Source organism: Plectropomus leopardus, chromosome 8 (assembly GCF_008729295.1).
Source record: "Plectropomus leopardus isolate mb chromosome 8, YSFRI_Pleo_2.0, whole genome shotgun sequence".
NCBI classification, from domain to species: domain Eukaryota; kingdom Metazoa; phylum Chordata; class Actinopteri; order Perciformes; family Serranidae; genus Plectropomus; species Plectropomus leopardus.
The window spans coordinates 644,721-658,618 of NC_056470.1; positions in this window are offsets into that span (position 1 = coordinate 644,721).

A 13,898-nucleotide genomic window follows, 5' to 3' on the forward strand; every position below is an offset into this window, starting at 1 on the left:
TGGTTTAAAGGTCCCACCACACTGTTTGGCTGTTGCTGTGTAACAGGTTTGCAGCAGGGGGAGGAAAGCAGTTATTCTGTCTCCATCATAGAAAGCTGAGGCCAGATGTGTGCTAGTGTTGAATCAGACATCTCTTCCTGTATTCGCCAGGCTAACTTTTCTCTGAATCAGCAGGTTCAGTCTGGTGTCATCCTAAAAAATTGTGGTATTTCAGCAAAATTACTATATTAGGAGAAGTTCTTGTGTTCTCTTTGCCAGGAGGTCAAAGGTCAGAAATGTAAAGGTCCAGTGTGTAGGATTGAGGGAGACATTGACAAAAATGGAATATAATATAATAAGTGTGTTTTCTTTAGTGTATAACCAGGAAATAAGAATTGTTGTGTTTATGTCACCTAATAATTCTGGTGCTCTGCCATGTTTCTACAGTAGCCCAAGAACAGACAAACTAAATAAACGGCTTTAGATAGGGCCACTTGAATTATTGTGTCTGCCACAGTAGTTTGAGGCCTCTCCTAGTTCAAATCGCTTATTAACTAATCAAAACTCACCTATTCAAAACTGCTATTAATGTCCAATTAATGTAAAATGATTTTAATGTTGTGTTTATTTTATTTTGTATTTTAATGTATTCTATTTTATGATCTTTTTTTGACTTCTATAAAGTGTCGAGTGTCTTGAAAAGCGCTCTATAGAAAAAATGTGTCATTAATATCATTATTATCTGCAACAAACAGCGTCAGAGATACACTAATTTGTAATATGAAACTGCTTTATTTAATGTTTTTACTGATTTAAATATCCATGTCCTTTTGTTTTTAGAGAAGAAAAGACTTCCACAGAAAGCTGGGCTCCCGATTAAAACATCCTAAACACCTGGATCTCAAGTTATCGGAGAAAAACGGTGAGCTCACACATTAGCATGCTGTGGGCAAGCTGACGTCTCTGACATGCCAAACAGCATAGGAGAAATTTGCATTGTAATGCCAAACTTTTTACCGGTTTAAATAACCTGGTCTGTTTGTTATGGAAAGGAAGAAACATCTGCTGATAATTCAGCTCCAGTTTAAGACCTCCTCCTCCAACACTGAAATAATTCTAGCCGGGAAAAGTTTCCGCTCTCTGCAATCTGCAGTCCTTATTGCTAGATACCTCTAAATCCCCCTAAATCATACACACTTAACCTTTTAACTCTATAACACCTGGATCAACATCAGTTTTCTTGTGCTGCCTTCAGACTTGTTTCACTAACGGTAAAACCACTGAAACTTGAGAAAATTGGTTTGATTTATTTCAGAAACGCAGGAAAAAATATTATGAGCAACATGGCAAGAAATATCCTGCAATTTTCCAAAAAGTATAAGTGTAAGGTGACAAGATAACGATCTGAAATTTAGCTGGAGGTTATTAGATATGACCAAAAAAATGGGGAAAAAGGTCAAGAAAATTATATTTATAATTGTTTTAATTATATATTCAAAGAAAAACATTTTTTTTTAGCACTTTGGTTTGTTATCGTTAGTTGTATTTCAAATTGTGAATTCATTCATTTCATTTTTACTGTAAATGCATATGGGTTCCAAATATCAGTTATCGGTCTCATTAACTACTAATCAGTATAGGTGTTGGCCCTGAAAACCAATAATGGTCGACCTCTAGTTTGTTATATACTGAATATGTATAAGAACCTCATACAACCCCATTTCAAAGGGATAGGTCAGGTCTTTTAACCTAATAATTAGACTGAGTTGCCATTTTTGTTTTGTTTGGCCATGCCTCTTCTGAGTTAGTACAATATCGTCACCTAAAATACAAAATATAACGTGAGAAAAGTAGACTATGCACGTTGGCTTAATAATTGTCTCACACTCACAATAGACCTGTAAAGCTGTTCACCTGAGGCAACAGCAACAAGCACACCACCTTGTAATTTCCATTCCTAATCATTCCCAGGTCGGGAATGTGCATCCTGCAGCCTTAGAGAAGTCAGTTTGCGTGTCAGAGTCTTTTGTTATGGGCCCCTCAGTGAGCGAGTGTTCATCTTTAAAGAAACAAGAAAAACAGTCGGCTGACTCTATTTCTCATATCTAAATGGAAAAAGCATTCTAGGTTTCAAACCTTAATAGCAGTGTGTGACAGAGTGTGTACTGTGTAGCAGCGGTGCAGAACGGACCACTGTTATTCACATACGTCTATTGAAGAATCCGCAGGGACTTTGTTTCCTTCGTTTAGACAAGGGGGAGAGTTCAGGTTTGTGATGTCTGGAAAGAAGCTTATGGTGGTTTTAACTGAAGACAGAGGCCCACCACAACCCACTGGTGCTCTGTCCAGGGGATGCACTTCTTACATCAGTGCTATCAAAGCAGGAGATGAGTTCCTGCTTATGTAATTCACTTAGAAGATGTTGGCTGATTATGTTCCACTGGTAACAAAGCGTTTTGTCTAATTCTGGATCTCAGATTAGGTGGCTGATCAGCAGTAAGGCAGTGCTGGTGGGCAAAATCATTATAAACTCATACTTAAACACTTGAGATTGATTTAGCCGTGAAACAGGAAATTTCACTCTAAACATGTTATCCTTTCGACTCTAAATTGCCCTTAGGTGTGACTGTGTGCGTGTATGGTTGTCTGTCTATATGTGTCGGCCCTGCGATGGTCTGGCGAACTGTCCAGGGTGTACCCCGCCTTCCGCCTGATGACAGCTGGGATTGGCTCCAGCCCCCCCGCGACCCTTATGAGGACAAGCGGTTACAGAAAATGACTGACATGTTATCCTTTCATTTTGAATTATTATCAACCTTGACAATGTTGTGATAGCTGGCATTGTTTTCACCTTGTGAGTCTGTGTGAGTCACCATGGCAAAATATGGTCCTGGCAACACCAATTGTAGCAGGAACTACCACAGAAGCCATTTTGAGAATTTTGCATAGACTGTATCAGTAATGGATGTGTGATGTCAACCACTGGTTTTTGGAGTTTGCTATTTTGGATGTTGCCATCTTGTTTTTTTGGCGCCAGAAATGACCATAGTTGGGCAAGAGGTTGATTCTGTGGAGGAGCTAGGGTTGGATCTGACTTAGAAGCTACATTTACACTGCCTATTTAAGGCAGGAATATCACGCCATTCTGTAGCCTATATAACAGCACTGGGGTTTACAGTGTATGACGATATAAGTGTGTGGTGGTATCTCCCCCAAATGGCGAGTTTGAAACTTATTTTCAGCTTAACTAACAAATACACAGTAGAAACCCATAACATTTGAAGAATTTTAATAAATTCTTAATTCATCAAGTTGGATATGAAAAACATGTTATTTCCCACAGTCTCTCTCTGCCATTGCTGGCCACCTGCTGTTTACAGTGTCTTTCAGTTTAGCTGTCTGTCTCTACCAGTAGAGATTGAGCTCTGGTGGTGCATGCTGTGCACTACGTGCAAGTAGTTTAATAGAAAGACAAGGGCCTATATTTAAGACAGTACTGAATAACATACTTTTAGTATTTCTAAATACCCTGGTGTACCGTAATACTGTGATACCACCCAAATCTATTCCAAACCTTATTTTATATAGCTGGTCATTTCTTTAATCTTTCAGATTTGCCTGGGAGGTTAATAACAAATTTTCTGTGGTGTGACAGACTCACCATACATATTTATTTTTGCTTTACCCAAACTTTTAATTGTCCAGGTTAAAAAATATAAATCAAGAAATGAATGACACATATGTAAGAGTTACAGTATGTGTACTCCAGGAAGACACCATGTCTGAGGTTTGGTTCATGAGGTTTTCTGTCTCGGAGTATCTCATCCTGTTGTTAACTGTTCAGTATTTTGGTCCTAGCTGTGTGAATTTAGCTTGCCAGGGAAAAACTGAGGGAATCCTTTCTAATTGGTAGATGTCAGCAGTTGTAATATGACAGTTTGTGCCTAACATAGCTGCCACACAGACAGACATGCTGTAACATTTAATTTGGACTGTTACATCAGCCTGCTGTGATTGGCATGCATAATAGAATAACTAACCGCTAGCTAATGCTGGTGATGCTCCCTGTTTTCTCTTAGCTCATCCAGAAGCTCCATACGACACCAAGCCTGTGATTAGCTGCAAAATATCATATTTTTCCTACCAAAACCTACATACCATCCATCACAAGGAATAGCCAGCAAATAACAGTGTGGCCTTGGCTGGATTATGCTCTGCTAGCTGTGGCCTATAATATTACAGCCAACATCATTGTTGCAGAATAACATAGGAAAATGTGTTTCGTTTTTCTTTGCAGAGTGCAAACTTAGTCATTCTTCAGATTTTACACTTCAGAATGCATGAAGAGAGCACAATGAGTGCTATTTTGGTCGAGGTTTCCCAGGATCAAGGCCACAACCAAGGTTTGGTTGTGTTAGTGGTGCCACAGTCAGATCCCACACCGCCCTTGTTTCAGAAATAAGTGTTTAGGTGACTCAGAAGCCGCGTGGCTTCAGTTCTCACACCTACTGTCTGTCTGCTGTCGCAGTGTTGTGTTATTTTGCTGACTGTTCCAAGTCCTGCTTGTCTGTCACTGGGTTGCTCCTCCTGTCTGTCTTTCTATAGTGTCCTATCTGTCTCTCTCTCTGTCTGTCCTGAGGTGTTGCCTGTATTTGGCAGTTATTGCTGCACTGATGCAACATTGTGTACAGTTTATCTTTACTTTCATGAGATGATGAGGTCATCCTATGCTGTCATAATTTTTCACACCAGGCCAAGTAATCAGCTCTACCTCACACATACAGACCATGGTTGTATTATAGTGAAGTCGATACAGACCCAGTGATATAATCTGGCAGTATGCAACACTGTTCAAAGCATTCATTTAATGTGGGTGAAACAGATTCTTTATGCATTCTTGTACATTTGCACAACTTGTATTGATTTACATATCAGGGGCATTAAATAAGATGCACATTTAGATGTGGTGGAGGAAATATTGAGATCTTTTAATAAAGTAAAAGTTTAGTAAAAGTAGCATATCATATAGATACAGTATACTAGTGTTTCCCACATATTCATTTATTTGTGGTGACCTGCCATGGTTAAAACATCTGCCACCACAAATAGATTTTCTTTTTTGGAGGTGAGGATTGGAGGTGGACTGTTAATTAGGAGCTCCGTTGGAATATACTGTTTGGTTATTCATTGCACACACTTTCAGAGTGCAGAGTTTACTTTTTGCATAGACGGAGCAGCAAAATGTCAGGCACATTGAAAGTGAAACTTAACCATTCGTTGTGCTGAGTCTAAAAGTTTGCATTCGGGGCGCTCACTAGCTCACCTGGTAGAATGGGCACCCCATGCACAAAGGCTGTGTCCTTGCCACAGTGGCCATAGGTTTGATTCCCATCTGGCCCTTTGCTGCATGTCATTCCCCTCTCTTATATACAGCCTTTCATGCTGTATCTACGCTATCAAATAAAGGCAAAAAATAATCTTAAAAAGTTTGCAATCATCACAGCAGCTGCTCCTCTCATCCAGCTGAGGAAAAAAAGAAGTTCTATGATGAGTTCTGCTTTCGCTGTATACATTAGTCTGCAAAAATGTCAGAACTTACAGAGGGGACACAGAATTATTAAGCACTAAAGCAGAAATGGAATAAATCTTTTTAGCATGTGCTTATTTCACAATAAAGAGCTGTGTTTACATGGCAATTTACATTATTTAATCTACTTAATGTGAGGAAGTTTAACAGTGCTAAAAACACAGAATGATACAAAGAGACCCACACAATCTAAAGGAAAAAACAAACAAACAAACAAAAAATTAGCTACTGCCTCACATATACTCTAATTCTGTGGAAGACACCCTATACACTATAAAAATACTAAATTACAAATAATAGTCATTTTATTTAAGAAGTACGTAAGTGTAAGCAACAAAATGTTTAAAATCATGAAGAATGTTATTATGTAAAAACCCATATTTGATAGTATATATTATTGGCCCTTATTCTACCTCACCTATCAAATGCATTTACACTCAGTAGGCAGTAATTTACATTGTCAGTGCTTTTAGATTCACTGCACACGTACAAGGGATTCACAAGAAATGACATGCATGTACTAGAAGAAATTTGGAAGATATGAACAGGCATACATTGGATATCATTTGTGTGCACTGCATGTTATGACATGATCCTGAAGAGCAGAACAGCTGGTCCCAGTTTTTTTGAAGAGAAAAACATTTTTTTCTGTTCAAGTGTAGTTATCATCAAAATGCAATAAAAACATTTAAATGTCTGTTGTACTGCCAACAGAGTAGCTGTGCAAAGTGTTTCCTGCCCCCAGTTGTCGATAAATGTTTTATATTCATAGACTGTAAATCATAATGGACATTGCCACTGTGATGTCACCTACTTGGTTGTAGAATTGAGTTTGGCATTGTGGCCAGGTCCATCTTGGATTTTTTAGGTGAAATTTTTGATCTTTAAAATGACTAATGACTATAGCTGTCGCAAAAATATACTTGAGTTAAAGTACCATATTTTTCTGTGAAATACACTAATAACAACAACAACAACAACAATAATAATAATAATAATAATAATAATAATAAACTTTATTTGTGTAGCACCTTTCATACAAGAAATGCAGCCCAAAGTACTTTACAAGAATGAGATTAAATTCACCAAGTGCTTCACATCAAAACACATAAAAGACAAAAAGACATAATAAAACCTGCATTTAAAAATGAATTAAAATCAGAATAGAATACATAGAATGCATCTGCAAATGGATAAAATCCACTTTAATAATACTAGTAAAAGTAAGATAAAATAAGGATGAAAATGAAGTGCACAGAATGCCTCACAGAAAATGGAAAATAAAATAAACTATATGTAACCCACTGACATTATTTATAAAATTAGCATAAAATAGAGTATATAGAATGCATAAAATCAAGTAAAATACAACATCTTAAAGATGTGGTGCAGTACACACAAAATCTATTTTTGCCAAAGGCAGACAGCAGCCGCGTCAAGCTGCACAGAGCAGATTGTACCATGCAGGAAGTCAAGCAGTGGTCATCCAGTTAATTTTCAAAATAAAACACCTTGCACAGACTCAGGATCATATTTCCCCTAACTATCCTTACATCAACGGTATTTTCTCCCTCCTCCTCAATCATCTGTATATTTTTTAAGATGGATATATTTTCAACTAAAACACACCCACAAATCTTCTGTCTGTTCTATGTTTATATGGATTTTTTTGTACTGATCTGTATAATCATCAAGATGAGCATGTTTGTTTTTTTTTTAGTTTCTTTTTTAGTGAATTCACTAAAAATTCTTAGATCTTCGTTCTTTGTTCATTGCTGTAGGCTACAGTACAACAAAGTGGGTTAAAACATCAACAGATATATTTTAAAAAGACAGAAAAGGAAACCATGTTTATATGTAGCCTACTCAGCCATGGTAGAATCACAGAAATCAAGGAAAAATGACCACAAAATCAAGGGAAAATTACAAAATTAGGACAATCTCAGCAAGTCTACAGTATCAGCTGGCAGGATGCGTCGCTTCTGAAACGCTCCCGGACACTCCCAGTGGGATATAGAGCTCTGTGGTGGAATCAAGGCGCTAGGAAACGGAGCTCTAACAGTAATAAAACCGGAGCGGCAGGGTTTTGTATCAGCTGTCATGGATAGTTTGACTTCAGTGTTCCCACTTGATATCATCAAGATGTGATGCCTCACTTTTGAAGAGTGCAGTTTGAATTCTTGCCAGCTTCCCAGTCAGGTTAAGCCCTCTCTGGCCTAAATATCCTAGACAGTCGGAGTCATGTGGCCGGGGTTCCCCTCTGCCATTGGCTCTGCACAGTTTGGGCAAGTCCCCCCCCCCAGAGGAACGAGGTCAGAGTGACTCCTTGCTTGTCCTGGCAAGCTGTGTGTGTGTGTTTGAACTCTGGAGGTCAGCAGCTCAGGACTCACATGCAGATCCTTCACATGCAAACAGCTCGTCTTGTGGGACTGATTCAAGTTGTGACCTGAAGACACACTGACAGCACTTTGCTCCATTAGAGGTAACGTAGAGACCTTGTGCGATGGTAGTGTCTTGCCAAAACCCTCGATCCTTTTGTTTTCAGTGTGTTTGACAGCTGAACTGACCTCAATGTGAAGAATGCGTGTGGTTTTTTTAAAGACTGACTTTGAAGTACATCAGTCTCACACTGATCTGCTTTGTTGTACGTTCTTGTCTTGTTTGCCAGGTGAAGAGCAAAAGTGGTGTTTGCTGTTATTGACATGCCAGCAGGCCACGCAGATTCAGTGGTTGGTGATAGTTGGGTCTGAGGTTTGAAATCAGACAGTTAAGGCTGAATCAACGATGACTACATACAATATCTGGTTTGATGAGTTTGTGTGTGTCTTTGATTCGTCACAAAGTGTGTGCTCATCATCTTCTTTATTCCCTACACACCCACAATGTGTGAGCTGCAAAGAGAAATTTGCATGTGTGTGCGAATATGTGCGGGTGTGTTTGGTGTTTGCTTATGTATTTTTAGAGGATCTTCCTTGTCCACGCTCTGCCCCACCCTTCCAAGACAACCGGTAGCAGTCTGGATGCCAACCTTTCTTCCATCATGCCCTCCTCTTTTCATTCCCCCCATTCCCAGAAGGCCTTGCTTCCTGACTGCACTGCATGTGAGTGACTCTGCCCTTTGCCTGTCATCAGTGCCTCTGGCTGTTTTGAGGTCGCTATTTAGCAACATGCTGCCTGTTAACCATTATTTACCCTGCCCCCGCCACACTGGGCCCACTGACCTACTAACCAGAGAGCTCAAACAAACAGCTTTGAACGTGTCTGTGTGTGTTACAGATCCCGGTTGTTGTTGTGTCACGTTGGGATCTTTCTTTTTTTACAATGTTGTCGTTATGTACCTGCAAACGGCCTGCAGAGCTAACATGCAGTAATGAAAGAAGCAGCTGTTTCACTTCATACATAAAAACATACTGTGTACCTTCAACACAACAGACTGACTCAGTGCTAACATATTTTCTCCTGATAGGTTTAATGGACTACATTTTAAAGGGGGACCAGTTTTACACAGGAAGTTCAATTTAACTGTCTCCAGCATGTGAAAACAATTTTAGTTGTAGTTGTCTTCTGTGGTTTGGGAGGGAGCTTTCTAAAGTTTGGAACACAAAAACTGTGATGATGTCATTGGGGTTATCTGGGATTGGAATTAAACATTTTTTTAAAGATTTATTAAACAATTTGAGAAATACGCTTATTTGCATTCTCGTCAGAGCCCAACCAATACTGGGTTTTTGGGCCAATATTGATCAGTGTACTGGCTGATATTATTTATATATATTCAATTGTAAGATTGGCAGTTTTTTTTTTATCTTAACCTCTACTAGAGATTAAAAGTGAAGATATTTGGGCCGACTGCTGCTTCAAATTAGACTATTTAAAACCAATCTTTGGTGAGTCCCACAACTTTATGAAATTACAATACTAAATCACTGTAGGACCCCTTTAATACAGAGCGGATGTGAGCGCTATTAATAAAATCTTCCTTCAGGGTGAATGTAAATGTGCTTTTTGCAGTATTGCCTGGAGTGGCAAAGTAAAAGCAGAGATATTTAAGGGATGGCTGCATGTGCGAAATGTATGGTAAAATTTCTGTTGTCTCACTGTCCTTATATCACCTAACTCTAATCCAGGCTGAGATTATTTTGCTCTCTCTATGAAGAAATACAAGTAGCGTCGTCCACTGTGCCAGGAGCATCTGTTGAGTCAGTTCACAGTGAGATGTTCCTCTAAGGAGTGTATTAAGTTCATTTAGAGGACATGGAGGGACACATGTCTCTGCTCTCTGTGAAATTTTAACACACCCTATTTACCCGGAATACAGTTTTTTGTGCTCCTGGAAAGTATGGTTTGTTTATATGCTATATTTGACTTGAAGAAGGACTTTTGAAGGACTTTGGAACAAGTCACATATTGCCCTATAGACCCGTCAATGTTTAAACAAGTCCAAAATATTTGCTTTGTCTGTTAGCAGCACGTTTGAGTGTGTGAAAGTCAACATGCAATGAATGTCAACGTTAACTAACGTTAAAATTTGAATTTTAACTGCCGTCTCTTATCTTTCGTGAAATAGTCTCATTTGCATGGTAAAATTCAAGACACGAATAGCAAATTTGAACAAACCATGAGGTTTAACCACAAGACAACTGCTTGTGCTCGTCACCTGCGTCTTTACAAAAATGTATTTTTTTTTTTCATTTTTGACGCAAATTCTCAGCTCAGTGTGATTTTCTCAGGGGTTTGATTCCTGTATGATATCTTTTACCAAGTGAGGAGGCAGGGTGACAGAGAGCGGGCGTGCTCAGGCATGCCAGTGTGTAATGTGAGCAGTAATGTGAGATGCGAGCCTGTTGTGTCCCTGCATTCGTGGAATGTGTTTCGTGCACCAAGTGACGAAGCTTATGATTTTGGTATGAGAGAGAGGAGCTGGAGCTGCAGTAACTTTACACCCCTCACCCTCTCCGATGGTCACTAAAAAAAGACATCTCCTGCTGATGAATCAGAAAAGAGAATAGAGCTGACGGAGTGTGTTTAGCAAACATCCAGTGGGGCGTCAATATAGAGTCATCATTGTGTGAGTAAGCGAGCATGTTTGCACATCTGTGCATCACGGATCACGGATCACAGAGTATTTAGCCAAATGAGAAGGCACCACACAGTCACACTAATACTCTTAATCCACCTGCCTCCTCTGTGTCTCCGAGTGAAGGTGTATGTTCTCATGGAGGTGCTTTACACTGCCAGGGGGCCGGCTGGGATGCTCACAGGGTATTGTGTTGAAACTATTCCCCCCTGGCACCGATATCGTGTAGCATGCTATAGATGTGAGAAAGACAGAGGAGGAGTAAGAAAGTTGATGAGAGGAATGAGACACAAGGTATACAGCAGGAATTTCAAAGAGAGAAGAAAAGACTGTTCTAGGGAGAGAAAAGATGTTATAAAATATAAAGGAGGAAGGGTAGTGTTCTCAGAAATGCTGATTTATCAGTACATATCGATTCTGAATATTTGAAACGGTTTGATATGCTGTATGCTGGCACCAGCTGTGCTTTTTTTCTAAATTAATTTTGACTACAGTTATTCTGCTGTTCTCTGCTACTCACCAATGAAATATAAATGTTAAATAATAAATGCTATATTTATCTGTTAAAGGTCCCATATTATGTTCATTTTTAGTTTTATGTATTTTGGGTTTCTATTAGAACACTTTCCCATACTTTAACCCTTTAAAATTTATTTTAAATGTTAAAAAAATTGTTGGAACAACTATTTTTCATAAGTAATTAACGTTAAATGTGTGTTCATAGTTATGGTAATAAAGTACCGAACACTTTAGAACTGCTTTTAGATAATGTGGAAAACTTAGTTGGAACAAATAAACCTGTATGGGTTATCAGCTGAAAAACTTTTCAATTTCCAAATTTAATTACCGTATTTATAATCACACATGTGTAATTCCTTATAAAAATTAATTTTTTTCACATTATTTAAAGGACTTTTATTATGTACCATATTTATGCACACGTATTAAGTTGATTTCTTGCAAAATTTTAATTGGTCCAACAAATTATTTAAAAGGAATTTTAAAGTGTTGTTCAAAAACACTTTATTTTCCTTTTACTGTCTACATAAATGTACCTGTAATTACCTTCTGTCTGAAATGCTCTGTTTTAGTGCCGTCATCCCAAAAGGTCCAGTCTGCTCTGATTGGTCAGTATTTCTAGGTTTTCCACATTTGTGCTCTCAGCATCCCTGCACTGGGGAAAGACTATAACGGCAATGTAGCGGCAGTTTCTTTGTTTATATGGTATAGTTGTGACATAACATCTTTACAAAAGTCCATTTGGCTCATTTAAGCACAGTTTCTGAATACAGACTGCATTTCTCTGTGAATAGGGCATTTTGATAATTTTACAGTATTTATATAGCACCTATACCTGCTTTAAAATTATTAGAAAAACACAAAACTTCAAACCATTCTCTATCTGGTGTATTTTCCTTTTTGTCTCCTTCTGTGAACCCATGTTGATGTTTTTGTGGGTCTGTGAACGCAGCGCAGGTGGTCCTCATCATGAGTTCCTTCTTTGTCAGCAGCAGTTTAAGTCACAGGGTGGAGAACTGATCAGTCGATCTGGTCAGAACTGATCAAATCGATGGATTAGAGAAGCAGCTGCTGCATGGGCGAGTGAAAGCAAATTTTTAGACCCAGCACAATGAATGGTTTCACTTTCACTGCGCCTGACGCTCTGCTGCTCCTTCTATGATCAGAGTGCACTCTGCGCTCCGATATTGTGGTGCAATAAATGACCAAGCCCTATATATATATTCCAAAGGCGCTCCAAATGAGTGGTCCAGCTCCAAAAATATAAAATCAACGCGTGGTGGCAGATGTTTTATCAGTGGCAAGCCACCAAACAAATGAATAAATGTGTGGGAAACCCGAATGTATAATTGTGACGTCACATCTTCATGGAAGTCCTTACCGCTGGTATATAGGCACAGTTTTTGAATATGGACTGTGGGCCTTTTTCTGTGAATTGAGCATTTTGATACATTCATAGTATTTATATTGCACCTATTCCTACTTAATAATAGCATTCTTTTAAAAAAAACTTTTAAAAAAGAGTTTTTACAATATTTTTACATTTCTATGTCTGATGATGACCCCCCCCCCCCAAAAAAAGGGGAAGGAATGGAAGAGTGTGATGGACAGAGAGTACAGAGGTGGAGAGGGTGTGGAAAAGTGTTGACCCAGCTGAAATGTTTATTGTCCCATCCTGTCAACTCCCACTGTGTGTTTTTGACTTCAGAGCCGATTGCTTTTCCTCCACAGTGAGGAGCCTGAGTGGAAGTCCGCTCCCTGCTGCTGCCTCCGGAGAATCACTGACCACTGCATGTGTGTGTTTGACTTTAGCCTGTGGGTGTGCTTGCCTGAATCCGTATACATGTATTTTAGTGTGTGCGTACCACAGGGAGGTTGGTCTGGTGCACCCCGCCCTGCTGACTCCTTTAAATAAGCACCGGCGCTGTGCTGTTTGGACTGTAAGGAGTGAGGGCAGCTCGGCCACGGTGTGCAGGAGGTGAAATGAACTACTCGTGGGAGTGGGCACAAGTGCTTTTACCTATTTATTTTTTGCATTAACTGGACACAAACCTTTTATAAACAAACACAGAGGAGTACTGTTGAGGAATTCCAGTATTTAAAGCCCCTGCTGAGCCACTGTTTTTCAGGAGCTAATGACAGGATATCCTTGACCACACCTTCGTCATAATCATAATCTTTTTCTTTAATTCACCACCTGTCTGTTATCCCACTTTACTTCCTTGACTTTCAAACTAAATAGAATACATTGTTTATTACCTCAGAAGAATCTATTGGAAAGAAATAGGTTCACTTTTTTTGGAATAACTTGGAGAAATCATTATTTTATTTGGTTGCTGGGGTGGGATAGAGGATAAACCCACCTAAACTCAGTGGATACATAGCATTTGTCTGCTTTCTTATGATGATGTTATGATAAATGTTTTTTAAGATTTACGTCTGGTCTTATTTATAGGAAATAATATATAACTTATTTAGAAGAGCTGTATGTGGCATTTAGAGCATATCTGTGATTCCGAGTCTGAGCCGGGATTGTCTACACATGGCTCTCATTATGGAGGTAGCTGGGCTGGCTGCTAGCAGCTAATGGCATTAACAGTTTGAACAATGCTAAAAGAGCAAAAAGTGCTGACAGAGCTAATGCTGTCAGTGTTGGCGGGAATTGGAGAGTGGTTGTTATGCTTATGCGACAACACTGTTTGCCTCCATGAGTAGGGACTTCATTCATTGGTTGTC